General features: G+C 39.5%; 1 non-coding gene across 1 annotated transcript; it reads left to right on the plus strand.

Moving 5' to 3' along the window:
• Positions 1 to 18,388: 18,388 nt before the first annotated feature.
• On the plus strand, positions 18,389 to 18,496 carry LOC130953187 (small nucleolar RNA R71). Its single transcript, XR_009075359.1, has one exon. It is a non-coding gene; the product is annotated as a small nucleolar RNA R71 (small nucleolar RNA).
• Positions 18,497 to 20,006: the final 1,510 nt, after the last annotated feature.

Below are 20,006 nucleotides of genomic sequence, written 5' to 3' on the forward strand. Positions count from 1 at the left end.
ATTATTTTAGAAAATCAATAATACTTCTCTAAATTCATGTTCCTCATGAGCCAATATACTCAACTTCAATATCAAATATGCACAGTTAATTCATACATTTAGAAGATAGAGATAAGGCCACCAAATCAAAGTGAATAGAATAACTCATAACATAACTCAAGATTTGTGCCTCTTACTGCTTCTTTTTCAATAGTTTTTTTTCTTTTTAAGCTTGATGCGGAATACAAAAGACATCTTTTAAAAATAAAATAAAAAAGAAACAAAGAAATCCTAAGAGTGATCATGCAACTAGAATAGAAAACAGATAACAAATTAAAATACAAGGAAAACAGAGATAAAATAAATATAGGGAGAATAAAACCAGACCACCTCAGTGGTGGGGCCACTGCTTCCTCTAGGGAATCTTCTGGAGTGTTTAAGCTCCTCAATGTCATGCCCCTGCCTCCTCTGCTTCTCCATCAATCTCCTTTGGTCCTCCATCATCTGATGGAGGATAGCAGACTGGTCCTGATGCTCCAGCCTCAGCTGATCAACTGATGAAGTCAGCTCCTCTAAGGATGTAGTCAGCTGATCCCAATAATCACGGAAAGGGAAGTACATTCCTTGAGGCATCTCCGGAATATCCCGTGGAGGTGGTGGAACTGGCTCTTGCTCTGATCCTTGTACGGGATCCCTAGCGTGCTCCACACCCTTCCTTGTGATGCGTCTCTGCTTGTCAATCAGGGTATCTCCCTCTATGTGAGCTCCATCTGCTGTATATAAATGGTGGATAAGATGAGGGAATGCCATACTTGCTTAAGTGGAGGGCTTGTCAGTTACTCTATAAATCTCTTGAGGGATTACCTCATGTTCCTCTACCTCACTACTGAGCATAATATAGTGGATCATCACTGCTCTCTCGATTGTAACCTCAGAGCGGTTACTTGTAGGGATGATAGAACATTGGATGAACTCCAACTATCCTCTAGTCACTGGCTTAAAGTCAAGCCTACCTAGATGGTAAGGCTTACCTTGAGCGTCTCTCCTTCACTGAGCTCCAGGCACACAGATATCAACAAAAACTAGGTCCAACCTTTGGTCAGTGTTGACCTTTTGAGTGCATGACTGAGGGTCAATTCGTGGCTCTGGCAACTATAACGCCACCCTAACACTCTCAAGGCTAAAATCTATGATGTGCCCTCTGACCATGGTGCGCCAGTTTTTTGGCCCCAAGTTCACGCTTATATCATGCTTCTTTGTGACCCAAACGTTGGCATAAAACTCCTGCACCATCAGTACTCCCACCTCGGTCACGGGATTGGTCAGAATCTCCCAATCCCACCTCAGAACTTGGTATAAGATCTCCGAGTACTCAATGTCCTTCAACTTGAAGGGGACCTCGGGAATCACCCTCTTCTTCTTCACCACGTCATAAAAATGGTCTTGATGGGCCTTGGTGAGAAATCTTGTGGTCTCCATGGCTCAGAAGTGGAAGCGGGGGCTTTTCCTTTTCTTTTTCTTGAGGACTCTCCAATTTTTGGTGCCATGGAGATAAGAAAAAAGAAGCAAAAAGTGAAGCTTCCAACACCAAATTTAAGAATTTTGCTCGTCCCAGAGAAAAAAAAAAGATAAGAGAAAAATTAAGAAAATAGAAGAAGGAGAAAGAGGGGATGGTGTGTAGGCTTTGGCCTTTGGAAGGGAAGGATGGAAAAAGGAAGGATGAGAATGTGTATGTTAAAGAGTGTATAAGAGGGGAAGAGTAGGGAATGGGGTGGTCAAAGTGGATGAAGTGATGGGTATATATAGGAGTGGAGAGGGGGTTGGTGTGGTCATGGGGAGGGAAAGTTAGGGGAGAATTTGAATTTGAATATGAATGGAGTTGGTGGAAAGAAAAAATAATGGGATTGATGAGAGGTTATTAGGTAGAGTTAAAGGTGGGGTAAGGGAATTAAGAAAATTGATGGGTGATGGGATGGATGAAGGTGGATGGAAAAGTGGGTGTAAGAAGAGAGAAAAGGGGTAAGAGTGAGTTAATACTGGGGTGGTTGGTGGTTAGATTTTATCCATTGGCCAAAGAATTCAAATTTGAATGTATTGTCTCCTCCTTGGGAGTTCAGCACCGGACTGAGAATTGAACGCCAAAGGGGGATCCTTTTTTTTTGGGTGTTGAACGCCAAGGATGGGCGTTGAATGCCCTAGGGGGACCAAAAATTGGTGCTGGACTGCTCCTCAATGGACGTTAAACGCCCAAGCTTCCATCCCCCTTCTAGTGCTGAACACCAGTTCTGGCGTTCCACGCCAGCAAGGGGTATCCTCTAAGGTGTTCTGTTTTCCTGCTACGGCGTTCCTGGTTCTATTCTAAGTTCTACACATGATCACAAACGTCAGAAAAAAAAGGAAAACGATAAAAATCAATAGAAAATAAAATAATATGAAATCAAATTCAAATAAACTAAAATAACATAGAAGAAAATAAAAGGAAACTATAGGATACGTATGGTTGGGTTGCCTCCCAACAAGAGCTTCTTTACCGTCATTAGCTTGACTGACAGCTCCTTCTACAGAGGTTTATAGGGGCTCAGATCTTCACTCCTCATGGTGAACTTCCTTCCTGTGCTCTCGTGAATCAGTTCAACATGCTCCAGAGACAGGATCCAGTTCACAGTGTGTATGACTTGACTTCTTGTGAAGACAACTCTCATGCTAGGTGAGAAGTCTTTAGTAGGAATCTTCTTGTTCCTCCAGTCCTTGGGTACTTTTTTCTTGGTGCCTCCTTCCTCAATGGTTGGTGGTGAATGCCCAACACCAAACTTAGGTTTGATGTCAGGGGGATCTGTATGGCTTCCTACTGAGAGAGAAGGTTGAAACATCAAGTGTTGTATGCCAGTACCTCCTTTGTCTGAGATAGATTGAGGGTTGGGCAACTTAAATAGAATATGATCCTCCCACAACCTCAAAATTAGCTATCCTTTCTCAACATCTATCAAGGCCTTCCCAGTAGCTAAGAAAGGCCTTCCTAGGATGATGGAGTCGTTCTTGTCCTCTCCAGTGTCAAGTATCACAAAGTCTGCAGGGAGGTAAAAGTCTTCGACATTTACAAGGACATTCTCCACCATCCCAAATGCCCACTTCAGGGACTTGTCTGCCATCTCCAGTGAGATCCTTGTGGGTTGTACTTCTTGGATCCCTAGCTTCTTCATCATAGAGAGAGGCATAATATTGATGATTGATGCTAGGTCGCATAGTGCTTTCTCAAATGTGATGGTCCCTATAGTGCAGAGAATCAGGAAGCTTTCAAAAGCTGGCATTTTTCTGAGGCAGCTTCTTTTGTATTAATGCACTGCAATCCTTGGTCAGCACCACAGTTTCATCTCCCTTCAGGGCCTTCTTTTCAGAGAGTGCATTTTCAGATAGGTCATATAGGGAGGCTTCTTTTTCAACACCTCAGCAAAAAAATATTGATTTGTAACTTCTTGAAGATTGCCAAGAATTGAGCGATTTGCTCATCCTCAGTCTCCTTTTGCATGTTTAGAGAGGGTTGTACTTCAGGCTCTTTCATCTCCATTGGAGCGTGCATAAGTGCACTCGCAGTCTCCTCTTGAGCCTTGTTCTCCTTTAGATCCTCAGTAACATGCTCCTTCTTGGGTTCTGACTCTTCTCCTATAGTAAGGGCTTTGCACTCTTCCCTTGGATTTACTTCTGTGTTGCTTAGAAGAGTGTTGGAAGGTCCCTCAGGTATCCTTTTGCTCAACTAAACCACTTGTATTTCCAAGTTCCTAATTGAGGACCGAGTCTCTTGTATAAAACTATGAGTGGTCTGGGAGAGGTTAGAAACTACTGTGGCTAAGTCAGAGAGGCTTTGTTGAGGCGTCTCCATCTGCTACTAAAAGGGTTGAAACTGTCTGTTGTTGAACCTGTTTTGATTGGTTCCACCCTGATTATTGTTAAATCCTTGTTGAGGCCTCTGCTGATCTCTCCACCCAAAGTTAGGGTGATTCCTCCATCCCTGATTGAAAGTGTTTGCATAGGAATAATTGTTAGGATGTTTAGAGGAATTTTCCATGTAATTCACTTCCTCCATGGTGGTTTGAGTAATGTCACCAACGTCTCCTTCGTAGGGTGAATCTTGAGTATTGACAATTGAAACCTACATCCCACTTAAGTGTTGGGAGATCATGCTAATTTGCTGGGACATAAGCTTGTTCTGAGCCAAAATGGTGCAAGTGTGTGCACTTCCATGGCTCCTATCTTCTGAGTAGTCCTAGTGTTCACAGGGTTTCTCTCAGAAGTGTACATGTATTGGTTGTTGGCAACCATCTCAATGAGCTTTTTTGCCTCCTCAGGTGTCTTCGTCATGTGCAGTGAACCGCCAGCAAAGTGGTCTAGTGATATCTTGGCCATCTCAAAGAAGCCATCATAAAAGATCTCCAACATGGTCTAATCTGATATCATGTATGGAGGGCATCTCCTGATGAGCTGCTTGTACCACTCCTAGGCCTCATAGAGGGACTCTCCCTCTTTCTGCCTGAAATTCTGGACTTCCACTCTAAGCTTAATCAGCTTCTGAGATGGAAAGAATTTGGCTAGAAATCTATTGACCACCTTTTTCTATGTGTTCAGGCTCTTTTTTCTATTGTTAGAGTTTGTTGGAAGATTTGATTTACTTTTGATTTGCTTAGTAGTATTTTTAGGGATTTTAAATTTAAATCAAATCTGATCTAATCTAATAAGATCAAATCTGATTTAAATTAGTTATCATATCTTTAGGATTTTAAAATTTAAAATCAAATCTGATCTAATCTAATAAGATCAAATCTGATTTAAATTAGTTATCTTATCTTATCTTTTAGCTAGTTTGTTTGGGGTCTATTTAAACACCTCTTAGTGAGACAATTTACACAACTTTTGATGAATAAAATTTCTTTAGTGCTTTATGCACGTTTTTTTAGTGTGATTAAGTGAGGTGAGTGATTTGCTTCACTTGTTGCATGGAGAAAATTGAGTGATTCAATTTTCATCCCTCTTATCTAGGTTGTCAAGGACAAGTTCTTTGAAGGTCTAGTAGGAAATCCTTTCCGGTGACCTAGGTTGCTAAGAACAGGTATCTTAGAGGTCTATAGGAAAACCCATTTATCTATCCTTTTGTTTTTCTTATCATCTAGTATAAGTTACAGGTTGTAGGTAAATTCTTATTTATCTAGACGTTCCATGTGTCTTGTTTAATCTCTTTGTTTTTTTTTCCTTTAATTTCTGCAAATTCACCTTAGAGTCCCAAAAAAACCAAAAAAAAACCAAAAAAAACAAAAAGAGTCGCAAAAAAATGATTGTGTATTACGATAGTGATGATGAAGGAATCTCATATGCAAAAAAGGATTCTCAGTTTCAAATCCCTGCATTCAAAGGGAGGAATGATCCTTATTTCAAATGGGAAAAAAAGGTAGAATCGATTTTTACAAATTGCATCCTTTCAGAGGAAAAGAAGGTTCAACTAGTACAAGCCAATTTTTCCGATGCTGCCCGTATATGGTGGATTGAATTAGGAAGATCTAGAAGACGGTACGAAAAGAGCCCAATTTGCAGCTGGGAGAAAATGAAGAAAATCATGAGGAGCCAGTTTGTGCCATCATCATACCACATGAGGAATCGAGTTGTACCATCATCTTACCACAATGAATTTTTTGAAAGATTTTGTAAGATGCAACAAGGTTCACAATCAGTGATGGAGTACCACAAGGAATTTTTATATTTGATGGACAAGGCTAATATCAAAAGGAGTCCTGAGGCTCTGATGGACCGATTTTTGTTTGGATTATGTGAAGAACTTGCAGATAATGTCCAATGTTACCGTTACGCAACCATGGAGAATTTGGTCAAATTGGCCATTGACGGGGAGCAGGTGCAATAAATGATAGATCGCCATAAGAAGAAAATTTCTTCTTCACCTATCTTTCATTCTTCTTCAAAGTCAGAGATGGAAGAATCTATTGAGTATGCTGTAGATGGTGATGTATTCTTGGAAGATTCAAACATGCAGAATTTTTCAATTGAGTCCTTGGGATGTGAGCAATTTGAAAAATATGAGAGAAAAGAAATTGAAAAAGAGAGTGAGTGTTTGAGTGAAGAATTCATGTTTGTTTAAAAGCGAGAGTTTTGAGAGAAACGATGAGAATAGTGAGAAAGATAAGGCAATGAGCGAAAAAGAAACTAAGAGCAGTAAACACACTTGTGAGAGAGATCTAGAAAATTCTAGCTTAGACAAAAGTACATTAGTATCATTGAATTCCACAGAGATCTTAGTTTCTCATACATCGAATCATAAAATTTCTAGTACTTCTATCTCAACTCTTCCAAGCGTTGTAGATTCACTAGTCAACTACGGAGGCATTAATATGGATGAAAATGAAGAAAGACAAATTGCACACTTTGGACAAGATGGTGAAAACATGGTTGGAAAGATTGAACTTGCACACATGAAGGACATAGACACAATTCAGTGGGTAGAGAAGAGTCATCAAACTAGGGTATTTAAACCTGGAGATTGGGTTTGGATTCCCTGGAGGGACGAAGAGCATCTCATGTAAGATTCGAGGACGAATCTTTTTGAAGAGGGAGAGAATGATACGTGGTCAAGAGGGCATTTTGGTCATCTTAGAGCTAGGGGCAAAATGATAATCTTGTCATATTCAATGATCTGAATTCTAGAAGAATTGTGCCATGTCAGTCTTGGACATCTAGAAGACCAAGAGTCCGTCTCAAAAACAGTGGTGCTGAAAGGACAATAATTCACAAGGCCCATTGGGCTAAGTCAGGACAGCAAGAAGCCCAATAATGCTTTTCAAATTCAATGGGAAGCATAATTTATTATTAATTTTCGAATTTTTTAGGCATTTATTTTGGTTTGTTTTATTGTTAGAGTTTGTTGGAAGATTTGATTTACTTTTGATTTGCTTAGTAGTATTTTTAGGGATTTTAAATTTAAATCAAATCTGATCTAATCTAATAAGATCAAATCTGATTTAAATTAGTTATCATATCTTTAGGATTTTAAAATTTAAAATTGCATTTGTCATGACATGATTAGTTGAATGATATTGTTAAAGTGGTTTTCCTTGAATTATCGGAGGAGATTAATTGTTAGCATTTATATTAACTTTAGAAATGCTTTGATTTTAGAAAAGATTTAATATTGAAATTTAATTTGATGTCGGAATCTGATTTTAAAGCAAATTTGGAAAGGACTTGATATTTGAAAATGGTTTTTTTACTGAGAATAATTTATTATTTTGAAAATGGTTCGAACAGGGTTTAAGGAATGGTTTGGTTTGAAACTGTTTGAGAAATCTGAGAGTTCTTAATCATTGACTGGATTCTGGATTTTATAGTTTCCTTAGATTGAGTATGGTTGTTGTGAAAATGGTTATTAGAAATGATTTGAATGATTAACAGCCACTTGGTTTGGTTTGGTTGGGACCCGGAAAGGGTGGAAGTGTCCGAGTTTTAGAGGAGATGCTGTCGAAATTTTATAAATTTGGAAGTTTTATTTAAAGTAATTAACTGAAAGAGATTGGTTTTAAACATTATATGTTTTAAGATTGCTTTATTTATCAAATAAAGAATTATGTTTTGAATTGGGATTGTTAATGAATGGAATGAAAAGAAGGATGATGAGGATTTTCTTTGAAATATGGTTTTTGAATGAATTAGGAAATGAGATTAGGATTGATGAATGATGATGATGTTGAGGTATGGATTAAGAATGTTGAGATATGATCTTTGAAATATTCATTTGGCTTATAAATTTGAAATATTTGAGATACGAGGTTCCCTGGATTAAGTGTCGTGGCTTGCCACCACGTGTACCAAGTTGAAAACTCGATACTCTGTTGACCCTACGACATAAGTGTGATTGGGCACTATATAAATTCCCAGGAATGTTACCCCCATTGAGCATTATTGATTATTTGAGAAAAAGCTATGCATAGGCTCTTGGGGATGCACGTCGGGGGACAGTCTAAGGACAATTCAGACTTGTCGGGTTAGTTGGATAACCAACAAATGAGCCTCATCAGCCATAGGACAGGCATGCATCATATGCATTTGTATGCTTTGCTTGGGATTGAACTTGTTTTAATTTGCCTAATTGCTAAATTGTTCTTAACTGCTACTTGAACTATTTGTTGTAACTGCTACCTACTTGTGCTTTCTGATGAGCGGATAATTTATACGCTTTTTGGCATTGTTTTTAGTATGTTTTTAGTATGATTTAGTTAGTTTCTAGTATATTTTTATTAGTTTTTAGTTAAAATTCACTTTTCTGGACTTTACTATGAGTTTGTGTATTTTTCTGTGATTTCAGGTATTTTCTGGCTGAAATTGAGGGATCTGAGCAAAAATCTGATTTAGAGGCTGAAAAGGACTGCAGATGCTGTTGGATTCTGACCTCCCTGCACTCGAAGTGGATTTTCTGGAGCTACAGAAGCCCAATTGGCGCGCTCTCAACGGCGTTGGAAAGTAGACATCCTGGGCTTTCCAGCAATGTATAATAGTCCATACTTTGCTCGAGATTTGATGGCCCAAACCGGCGTTGCAAATCAGCTTCAGAATTCCCAGCGTTTAACGCTGGAACTGGCATAGAAATTGGAGTTAAACGCCCAAACTGGCATAAAAGCTGGTATAAGCTAGAATTGATGGCGGCATTCAAGAGAATCCGGAAGGTCTAAACCTTGTCTGTGGTATTCTGAGTAGGATTCAATGATTGAATGACTGTGACGAGCTTCAAACTCGCGATTGTGGGGCGTTAGTGACAGATGCAAAAGAATCTCTGGATTCTATTCCGACATGATCGAGAACCGACAGCTGGATAGCCGTGTCGTGACAGGGTGCATTGAACATTTCCACTGAGAGGATGGGAGGTAGCCATTGACAACGGTGAAACCCTACATACAGCTTGCCATGGAAGGAGCCTTGCGTGTTTGAAGAAGAAGATAGTAGGAAAGCAGAGGTTCAGAAGACAGAGCATCTCCAAAACCTCAACCTATTCTCCATCACTGCAATTCAAGTACCTGTTTTATGTTCTTTTGCTTTTTACAATCAATCCTGATAATCTTTGATATCCTGACTAAGAGTTACAAGATAACCATAGCTTGCTTTAAGCCAACAATCTCCGTGGGATCGACCCTTACTCACGTAAGGTATTACTTGTACGACCCAGTGCACTTGCTGGTTAGTTGTGCGGGATTGCAAAGTGTGATTGCAATTTCGTGCACCAAGTTTTTGGCGCCGTTGCCGGGGATCGTTCGAGTTTGGACAACTGACGGCTTATCTTGTTGCTTAGATTAGGACCGTTTTGTTTTTGTTGGTTTAGAGTCTTTTATTTGAGTATAATTTCATATTTTAAGTTTGGTGTCAATTGCATGCTTTTGTTTTTCTTTTAATTTTCGAATTTGCAAATCCTTAGTCCCTTTTTGATCTTTAAAAATTCTAAGTTTGGTGTCTTCTTTGTGTTTTTCTTTAAATTTTCGAAAATTCATGTTTGATTTTCTGAAAAATTTTAAGTTTGGTGTCTCTTTGTTGTTTTTATCTTTCCTCTTTTCAAAAAAATATATATACATATATATCTTGATTACTATTCACATCAATTCTCTTTTCTCCAATGTGGACATAAATGGGAATGAACAGTCCAAAAGGACTATGGGATCATATGCCAACCCCATTACAGCTGCATATGGGAGTAGCATCTGTATACCTCCCATCAAAGCAAGCAGCTTTGAGCTAAACCTTCAACTCATTATCATGGTGCAGCAAAATTGCCAGTATTCCGGTCTTCCACAGGAAGAACCTACTGAGTTTCTGTCACAATTCTTACAAATTTCTGACACAGTACGTGATAAAGAGGTGGATCAGGATGTTGATGAGCGGATAATTTATACGCTTTTTGGCATTGTTTTTAGTATGTTTTTAGTATGATTTAGTTAGTTTCTAGTATATTTTTATTAGTTTTTAGTTAAAATTCACTTTTCTGGACTTTACTATGAGTTTGTGTGTTTTTCTGTGATTTCAGGTATTTTCTGGCTGAAATTGAGGGATCTGAGCAAAAATCTGATTTAGAGGCTGAAAAGGACTGCAGATGCTGTTGGATTCTGACCTCCCTGCACTCGAAGTGGATTTTCTGGAGCTACAGAAGCCCAATTGGCGCGCTCTCAATGGCGTTGGAAAGTAGACATCCTGGGCTTTCCAGAAATGTATAATAGTCCATACTTTGCCCGAGATTTGATGGCCCAAACCGGCGTTGCAAATCAGCTTCAGATTTCCCAGCGTTTAACGCTGGAACTAGCATAGAAATTGGAGTTAAACGCCCAAACTGGCATAAAAGCTGGCGTTTAACTCCAGAAAGAGCCTCTACACGAAAATGCTTCATTGCTCAGCCAAAGCACACACCAAGTGGGCCCGGAAATGGATTTTTCTGTCATTTACTCATTTCTGTAAACCCTAGGTTACTAGTTCACTATTAATAGGATCTTTTGACATTGTATCTGGATATCATGACACTTTACACGTTTCTTTGTGTACATTCTACGGCATGAGTCTCTAAACCCCATGGTTGGGGGTGAGGAGCTCTGCTGTGTCTTGATGGATTAATGCAATTACTACTGTTTTTCATTCAATTATGCTTGATTCCATTCTAAGATATCACTTGTTCTTAAACCTGATGAATGTGATGATCTGTGACACTCATTATCATTCTCAACTATGAACGTGTGCCTGACAACCACCTCCGTTCTACCTTAGATTGAGTAGATATCTCTTGGATTCCTTAATCAGAATCTTCGTGGTATAAGCTAGAACTGATGGCGGCATTCAAGAGAATCCGGAAGGTCTAAACCTTGTCTGTGGTATTCTGAGTAGGATTCAATGATTGAATGACTGTTACGAGCTTCAAACTCCTGAGGGCGGGGCGTTAGTGACAGACGCAAAAGAATCATTGGATTCTATTCCGGCCTGATTGAGAACCGACAGATGGATAGCCGTGCCGTGACAGGATGCGTTGAACATTTCCACTGAGAGGATGGGAGGTAGCCACTGACAACGGTGAAACCTTTGCATACAGCTTGCCATGGAAGGAGTCTTGCGTGCTTGAAGAAGAAGACAGTAGGAAAGCAGAGATTCAGAAGATGGAGCATCTCCAAAACCTCAACCTGTTCCTCATTACTGCAAAACAAGTACTTATTTCATGTTCTTTTACTTTTCACAATCAACCCTGATAATTATTGATATCCTGACTAAGATTTACAAGATAACCAAAGCTTACTTCAAGCCGACAATCTCCGTGGGATCGACCCTTACTCACGTAAGGTATTACTTGGACGACCCAGTGCACTTGCTGGTTAGTTGTGCGGGGTTGCAAAAGTGTGATTGCAATTTCGTGCACCAAGTTTTTGGCGCCGTTGCCGGGGATTGTTCGAGTTTGGACAACTGACGGTTTATCTTGTTGCTTAGATTAGGACTATTTTATTTTTGTTGGTTTAAAGTCTTTTATTTGAGTTTAGTTTTATATTTTAAGTTTGGTGTCTTCTTTGTGTTTTCCTTTAAGTTTTCGAAAATTTGTGTTTGATTTTCTAAAAATTTTAAGTTTGGTGTCTTTTGTGCTTTTATTCACTTAAATATTTTTCAAAAATTTGTTCTTGGTGTTCATCTTGATCTTCAAAGTGTTCTTGGTGTTCATCTTGACATGCAAAGTTTTCTTGTTTGTTCTCTTTGTTTTGATCTAAAATTTCTAAGTTTAGTGTCGTTCTGTTGTTTTTCTCTTTTCTCATTAAATTTTAAAAATAAAAAAATATCCTTTCCTTGTTTTACTCATAATTTTCGAAATTTTGCATTAAATTAGTCAAAGATTTTCAAAATCATATCTTTTCAATCATTTTTATTTGCAATCATATCTTCTCAATCATATCTTTTTCAAAATAATTTTCAATCATATATTTTTAATTGCTAATTCCAAAATCTTTTTAATTAACTAATTGATTTAGTTTTCAATTTTGTTTTGATCTTATTTTCTGTTAATTTTCGAAATTTTATTTTATTCTCTATTTATTTTATTTCATATTTTTTCGATCACTTTATGGTGCGCGAAATTGTGAACAATACTTTTTCACAACTCTCATAATCCCCGGTAATGGCTCCAAAAACGTGGTAGCTCAATACCATGGCATTACACAACTTCGCACAACTAACCAGCAAGTGCACTGGGTCGTCCAAGTAATAAACCTTACGCGAGTAAGGGTCGATCCCACGGAGATTGTTAGCATTGAAGCAAGCTATGGTCATCTTGTAAATCTTAGTCAGGCAAACTCAAATGTATATGATGATGAACGGAAATAACATGAAAGATAAAGATAGTGATACTTATGTAATTCATTGGTAGGAACTTCAGATAAGCGCATGAAGATGCCTTCCCTTCTGTCTCTCTGCTTTCCTACTGCCTTCATCCAATCCTTCTTACTCCTTTCCATGGCAAGCTTGTGTAGGGTTTCACCATTGTCAGTGGCTACCTCCCATCCTCTCATTGAAAACGATTGCATATGCTCTTGTCACAGCATAGCGGAATTCATCTGTCGGTTCTCAATCAGGCCGGAATAGAATCCAGTGATTCTTTTGCGTCTGTCACTAACGCCCTGCCCTCAGGAGTTTGAAGCACGTCACAGTCATTCAGTCATTGAATCCTACTCAGAATACCACAGACAAGGTTAGACCTTCCGGATTCTCTTGAATGCTGCCATCAGTTCTCGCCTATACCACGAAGACTCTGATCTCACGGAATGGTTGGCTCGTTTGTCAGGCGAGCACTCGGTTGTCAGGCGATCAACCATGCATCGTGCAATCAGGAATCCAAGAGATATTCACTAAGCCTCAGATGCTTGTAGAACAAGAGTGGTTGTCAGTCACTTTGTTCATGAGTGAGAATGGTGATGGGCGTCAATCATCACCTTCATCATGTTGAAGAACAAGTGATATCTTGGACAAAGAACAAGCGGAATTGAATAGAAGAACAATAGTAATTGCATTAATACTCGAGGTACAGCAGAGCTCCACACCTTAATCTATGGTGTGTAGAAACTCCACCGTTGAAAATACATAAGCATAAGGTCTAGGCATGGCCGAATGGCCAGCCTCCCAATGATCTAAGATAGCATAAAACTCAAAGATAGCTACCCCGATGTCAAATACAATAGTACAAGGTCCTACTTATAGAAAACTAGTAGCCTAAGGTGTACAGAAATGAGTAAATGACATAAAAATCCACTTCCGGGCCCACTTGGTGTGTGCTTGGGCTGAACAATGAAGGAATTTCGTGTAGAGACTTTTTCTGGAGTTAAACGCCAGCTTTCATGCCAGTTTGGGCGTTTAACTCCAAATTTTATGCCAGTTCCGGCGTTTAACGCTGGAATTTCTGTAGGTGACTTTGAGCGCCGGTTTGGGCCATCAAATCTTGGGCAAAGTATGGACTATTATATATTTCTGGAAAGCCCAGGATGTCTACTTTCCAACGCCGTTGAGAGCGCGCCAATTGGGCTTCTGTAGCTCCAGAAAATCCACTTAGAGTGCAGGGAGGTCAGAATCCAACAGCATCTGCAGTCCTTTTTTTGGTCTCTGAATCAGATTTTTGCTCAGGTCCCTCAATTTCAGCCAGAAAATACCTGAAATCACAGAAAAACACACAAACTCATAGTAAAGTCCAGAAAAGTGAATTTTAACTAAAAACTAATAAAAATATACTAAAAACTAACTAGATCATACCAAAAACATACTAAAAACAATGCCAAAAAGTGTACAAATTATCCGCTCATCACAACACCAAACTTAAATTGTTGCTTGTCCCCAAGCAACTGAAAATCAAATAAGATAAAAGAAGAGAATATGCAATGAACTCCAAAAACATCTATGAAGATCAGTATTAATTAGATGAGCGGGGCTTTTAGCTTTTTGCCTCTGAATAGTTTTAGCATCTTACTATATCCTTTGAAATTCAGAATGATTGGCTTCTTTAGGAACTCAGAATCCAGATAGTGTTATTGATTCTCCTAATTAAGTATGATGATTCTTGAACACAGCTACTTATTGAGTCTTGGCCGTGGCCCAAAGCACTCTGTCTTCCAGTATTACCACCGGATACATACATGCCACAGACACATAATTGGGTGAACCTTTTCAGATTGTGACTCAGCTTTGCTAAAGTCCCCACTTAGAGGTGTCCAGGGTTCTTAAGCACACTCTTTTTGCCTTGGATCACAACTTTATTCCTTCTTTTCTCTCTTTTTTTTTTTCATTTTCTTTTCGATATATATTTTTTTTTTTTGTATTCACTGCTTTTTCTTGCTTCAAGAATCATTTTTAATGATTTTTCAGATCCTCAGTAACATGTCTCCTTTTTCATCATTCTTTCAAGAGCCAACATTCATGAACCACAAATTCAAAAGACATATGCACTGTTCAAGCACACATTCAGAGAACAAAAGTATTGCCACCACATCAAAATAATTAAACTGTTATAAAATTTAAAATTCATGCAATTCTTTTCCTTTTTCAATTAAGAACGATTTATTTAAGAAAGGTGATGGATTCATAGGACATTCATAACTTTAAGGCATAGACACTAAGACATTAATAATCACAAGACACAAACATGGATAAACATAAGCACTAAAATTCGAAAAACAGAAGAATAAAGAACAAGGAAATCAAGGAATGGGTCCACCTTAGTAATGGCGGCTCTTCCTTCCTCTTGAAGGTCCTATGGAGTGCTTGAGCTCCTCAATGTCTCTTCCTTGTCTTTGTTGCTCCTCCCTCATGATTCTTTGGTCTTCTCTAATTTCATGAAGGATGATGGAGTGTTCTTGATGCTCCACCCTTAGTTGTCCCATGTTGGAACTCAATTCTCCTAGGGAGGTGTTTAGTTGCTCCCAATAGTTTTGTGGGGGAAAGTGCATCCCTTGAGGCATCTCAGGGATCTCATGATGAGAGGGGTCTCTTGTGTGCTCCATCCTTTTCTTGGTGATGGGCTTGTCCTCATCAATGGGGGTGTCTCCCTCTATGTCAACTCCAACTGAATAACAGAGGTGACAAATGAGGTGAGGAAAGGCTAACCTTGCTAAGGTAGAGGACTTATCCGCCACCTTGTAGAGTTCTTGGGCTATGACCTCATGAACTTCCACTTCTTCTCCAATCATGATGCTATGGATCATGATAGCCCGGTCTATGGTAACTTCGGACCGGTTGCTAGTGGGAATGATTGAGCGTTGTATGAACTCTAACCATCCTCTAGCCACGGGCTTGAGGTCATGCCTTCTTAATTGAACCGGCTTTCCTCTTGAATCTTGCTTCCATTGTGCGCCCTCTTCACATATGATTGTGAGGACTTGGTCCAACCTTTGATCAAAGTTGACCCTTCTTGTATAAGGATGCTCATCTCCTTGCATCATAGGCAAGTTGAACGCCACCCTCACACTCTCCGGACTAAAATCCAAGTATTTCCCCCGAACCATAGTAAGATAATTCTTTGGATCCGGGTTCATACTTTGATCATGGTTCTTGGTGATCCATGCATTGGCATAGAACTCTTGAACCATCAAGATTTCGACTTGTTGAATGGGGTTGGTAAGAACTTCCCAACCTCTTCTTCGGATCTCATGTCGGATCTCCGGGTATTCACCTTTTTTGAGTGAAAAGGGGACCTCGGGGATCACCTTCTTCAAGGCCACAACTTCATAGAAGTGGACTTGATGCACCCTTGAGAGGAATCTATCCATCTCCCATGACTCGGAGGTGGAAGCTTTTGCCTTCCCTTTCCTCTTTCTAGAGGTTTCTCCGGCCTTAGATGCCATAATGGTTATGGAAAAATGAAAAAGCAATGCTTTTACCACACCAAACTTAAAATGTTTGCTCGTCCTCGAGCAAAAGAAGAAAGAAGAGAGTAGAAGAAGAAGAAATGAAGAAGAGGGAGATGGTGGTGTTTAGGTTGTGTGAAAATGAAGGGTTGAAGAAGGGTATATATAGGAGAGAGGGGGGTAATGGTTCGGCCATTATGGGTGGGTTTGGGAGGGAAAGTGGTTTGAATTTGAAGGGTGAGGTTGGTGGGGTTTTATGAGGGATGGATGTGAGTGGTGAAGAGAAAGATGGGATTTGATAGGTGAAGGGTTTTTTTGGGGAAGAGGTGTTGAGGTGATTGGTGAATGGGGGAAGAAGAGAGAGAGTGGTGGTGGGGTCCTGTGGGGTCCACAGATCCTGTGGTGTCAAGGAAAAGTCATCCCTGCACCAAATGGCATCAAAATTCACGTTTGAGCCATTTCTGGTGTTAAACGCCGGGCTGGTGCCCATTCCTGGCGTTTAACGCCAGGTTCTAGCCCTTTTCTGGCGTTTAACGCCAGTCTGGTGCCCCTTTCTGGCGTTAAACGCCCAGAATGGTGCCAGACTGGGCGTTAAACGCCCAACTGCTAGGCTTACTGGCGTTTAAACGCCAGCAGCATCTTCCTCCAGGGTGTGCTGTTTTTCTTCCTGTTTTTCATTCTGTTTTTGCTTTTTTCATTGTTTTTGTGACTTCTTATGATCATCAACCTACAAAAAAGATAAAATAACAAAAGAGAATAGTTAACTATGAAATATTGGGTTGCCTCCCAACAAGCGCTTCTTTAATGTCATTAGCTAGACAGAGGACTCTCATGGAGCCTCAGAAATACTCAGAACCGTGTTGGAACCTCCCAACACCAAACTTAGAGTTTGAATGTGGGGGTTCAACACCAAACTTAGAGTTTGGTTGTGGCCTCCCAACACCAAACTTTGAGTTTGACTGTGGGGGCTCTGCTTGGCTCTGTTTTGAGAGAAGCTCTTCATGCTTCCTCTCCATGATGATAGAGGGATGTCCTTGGGCCTTAAACACCAAGGATTCTTCATTCACTTGAATGATTAACTCTCCTCTATCAACATCAATCACAGCCTTTGCTGTGGCTAGGAAGGGTCTGCTAAGGATGATGGATTCATCCATGCACTCCCCAGTCTCTAGGACTACGAAATCAGTAGGGATGTAATGGTCTTCAACTTTTACCAGAACATCCTCTACAAGTCCATAGGCTTGTTTTCTTGAGTTGTCTGCCATCTCTAGTGAGATTTTTGCAGCTTGCACCTCAAAGATCCCTAATTTCTCCATTACAGAGAGGGGCATGAGGTTTATACTTGACCCTAAGTCACACAAGGCCTTCTTGAAGGTCATGGTGCCTATGGTACAAGGTATAGAAAACTTCCCAGGATCCTGCCTCTTTTGAGGCAGTTTCTGCCTAGACAAGTCATCCAGTTCTTTGGTGAGCAAGGGAGGTTCATCTTCCCAAGTCTCATTTCCAAATAACTTGTCATTTAGCTTCATGATTGCTCCAAGATATTTAGCAACTTGCTCTTCAGTGACATACTCATCCTCTTCAGAGGAAGAATACTCATCAGAGCTCATGAAAGGCAGAAGTAAGTCCAATAGAATCTCTATGGTCTCATTTTGAGCCTCAGATTCCCATGGTTCCTCATTGGGGAACTCAGAGGAGGTTGGTGCACGCCCATTGAGGTCTTCCTCAGTGACGTCCACCTCCTCTCTTTCCTTTCCATATTCGGCCATGGTTATGGCTTTGCACTCTCCTTTTGGATTTTCTTCTGTGTTGCTTGGGAGAGTACTAGGAGGGAGTTCAGTAATTTTCTTGCTCAGCTGACCCACTTGTCCTTCCAAATTCCTAATGGAGGACCTTGTTTCATTCATGAAACTTTGAGTGGTCTTTATTAGATCAGAGACCATTGTTGCTAAGTCAGAGGTATTCTGCTTAGAACTCTCTGTCTGTTGCTGAGAAGATGATGGAAAAGGTTTGCCATTGCTAAACCTGTTTCTTCCACCATTATTGTTGTTAAAACCTTGTTGAGGTCTTTCTTGATTCTTCCATGAGAAATTTGGGTGATTTCTCCATGAAGAATTATAGGTGTTTCCATAGGGTTCTCCTAGGTAATTCACCTCCTCCATTGAAGGATTCTCAGGATCATAAGCTTCTTCCTCAGATGAAGCTTCCTTAGTACTGCCAGGTGTATTTTGCATTCCAGACAGACTTTGAGAAATCAAATTGACTTGTTGAGTCAATATCTTGTTCTGAGCTAGTATGGCATTCAGAGTGTCAATCTCAAGAACTCCTTTCTTCTGACTAGTCCCATTGTTCACAGGATTCCTTTCAGAAGTGTACATGAATTGGTTATTTGAAACCATTTCAATTAGCTCTTGAGCCTCTGCAGGCGTCTTCTTCAGATGAAGAGATCCTCCAGCAGAGCTATCCAAAGACATCTTGGATAGTTCAGAGAGACCATCATAGAAAATACCTATGATGCTCCATTCAGAAAGCATGTCTGAGGGACATCTTCTGATTAATTGTTTGTATCTTTCCCAAGCTTCATAGAGGGATTCTCCATCCTTCTGTCTGAAGGTTTGGACTTCCACTCTAAGCTTACTCCATCTTTGAGGTGGAAAGAACTTTGCCAAGAAGGCATTGACTAGCTTTTCCCAAGAGTCCAGGCTTTCTTTAGGTTGAGAATCCAACCATATTCTAGCTCTGTCTCTTACAGCAAAAGGGAATAGCATCAGTCTATAGACCTCAGGGTCAACCCCATTAGTCTTGACTGTGTCACAGATTTGCAAGAATTCAGCTAAGAACTGATGAGGATCTTCCATTGGAAGTCCATGGAACTTGCAATTCTGTTGCATTAGAGAAACTAATTGAGGCTTAAGCTCAAAGTTGTTTGCTCTAATGGCAGGGATAGAGATGCTTCTCCCATAGAAATCAGGAGTAGGTGCAGTGAAGTCACCCAGCACCTTCCTTGCATTGTTGGCATTGTTGTTGTTTTCGGCTGCCATGGGTTCTTCTTCCTTGAAGAATTCGGTCAGGTCCTCAACAGAGAGTTGTGCCTTAGCTTCTCTTAGCTTCCGCTTTAAGGTCCTTTCAGGTTCAGGGTCAGCTTCAACAAGAATGCCTTTGTCTTTGTTCCTGCTCATAAGAAGAGAAGAGAAAAAGAAAAATGTGGAATCCTCTATGTCACAGTATAGAGATTCCTTGAAGTGTCAGAGGAAAAGAAAAATAGAAGAAAGAAGGTAGAAGAATTCGAACTTGATTAGATAGAGTTCGAATTGTGCATTAAGAAGGAGTAGTACTCCATAAATAGAAGGATGTGGGAGGAGAGAAGAGAATTTTCGAAAATTAATTAGAAAGATGTTAAAAACATTTTAAAAAATTGATTGATAATTTTCGAAAATTGAAAGTGGAAAAGAAATCAAGTGATTTTTGAAAAAGATTTTGAGATTAGAAGTTAAAAAGATTTGATTGAAAACTATTTTGAAAAAGATGTGGTTGAGAAGATATGATTGGTTTTAAAAAAATGTGATTGAGAAGATATGATTTGAAAACAATTTTAAAAGATATGTTTTGAAAATTATTGTAAAAGATTTGATTTTGAAAATTAGTGACTTGCCTAACAAGAAAAGATATGATTCAAACATTAAACCTTTCTCAACAGAAAAGGTAACAAATTTGAGATGTTCAATCAAATCATTAATTGTTAGGAAGTATCTTTGAAAAGGAAAGAAATTGATTTTGAAAACATTTGATTGAAAAGATATGATTTGAAAAAGATTTGATTTTGAAAACTTGAAAAAAATTGATTTTGAAAACAAAATCTTCCCCCTAGCACCATCCTGGCGTTAAACGCCCAGAATGGTATACATTCTGGCGTTTAACGCCCAAAATGCTACCTCTTTGGGCGTTAAACGCCCAACCAGGTACCCTGGCTGGCGTTTAAACGCCAGTCTGTCTTCTTCACTGGGCATTTTTGAATGCTCAGCTTTTTCTGTATAATTCCTCTGCAGTATGTTCTGAATCTTCAATTCTTTGTATCATTGACTTGAAAAGACACAAATTAAAAATATTTTTGGAATTTTTTTTTTTAATAATCAAAATGCAACAAGA

This window comes from Arachis stenosperma, chromosome 9 (genome assembly GCF_014773155.1).
Source record: "Arachis stenosperma cultivar V10309 chromosome 9, arast.V10309.gnm1.PFL2, whole genome shotgun sequence".
NCBI lineage: Eukaryota > Viridiplantae > Streptophyta > Magnoliopsida > Fabales > Fabaceae > Arachis > Arachis stenosperma.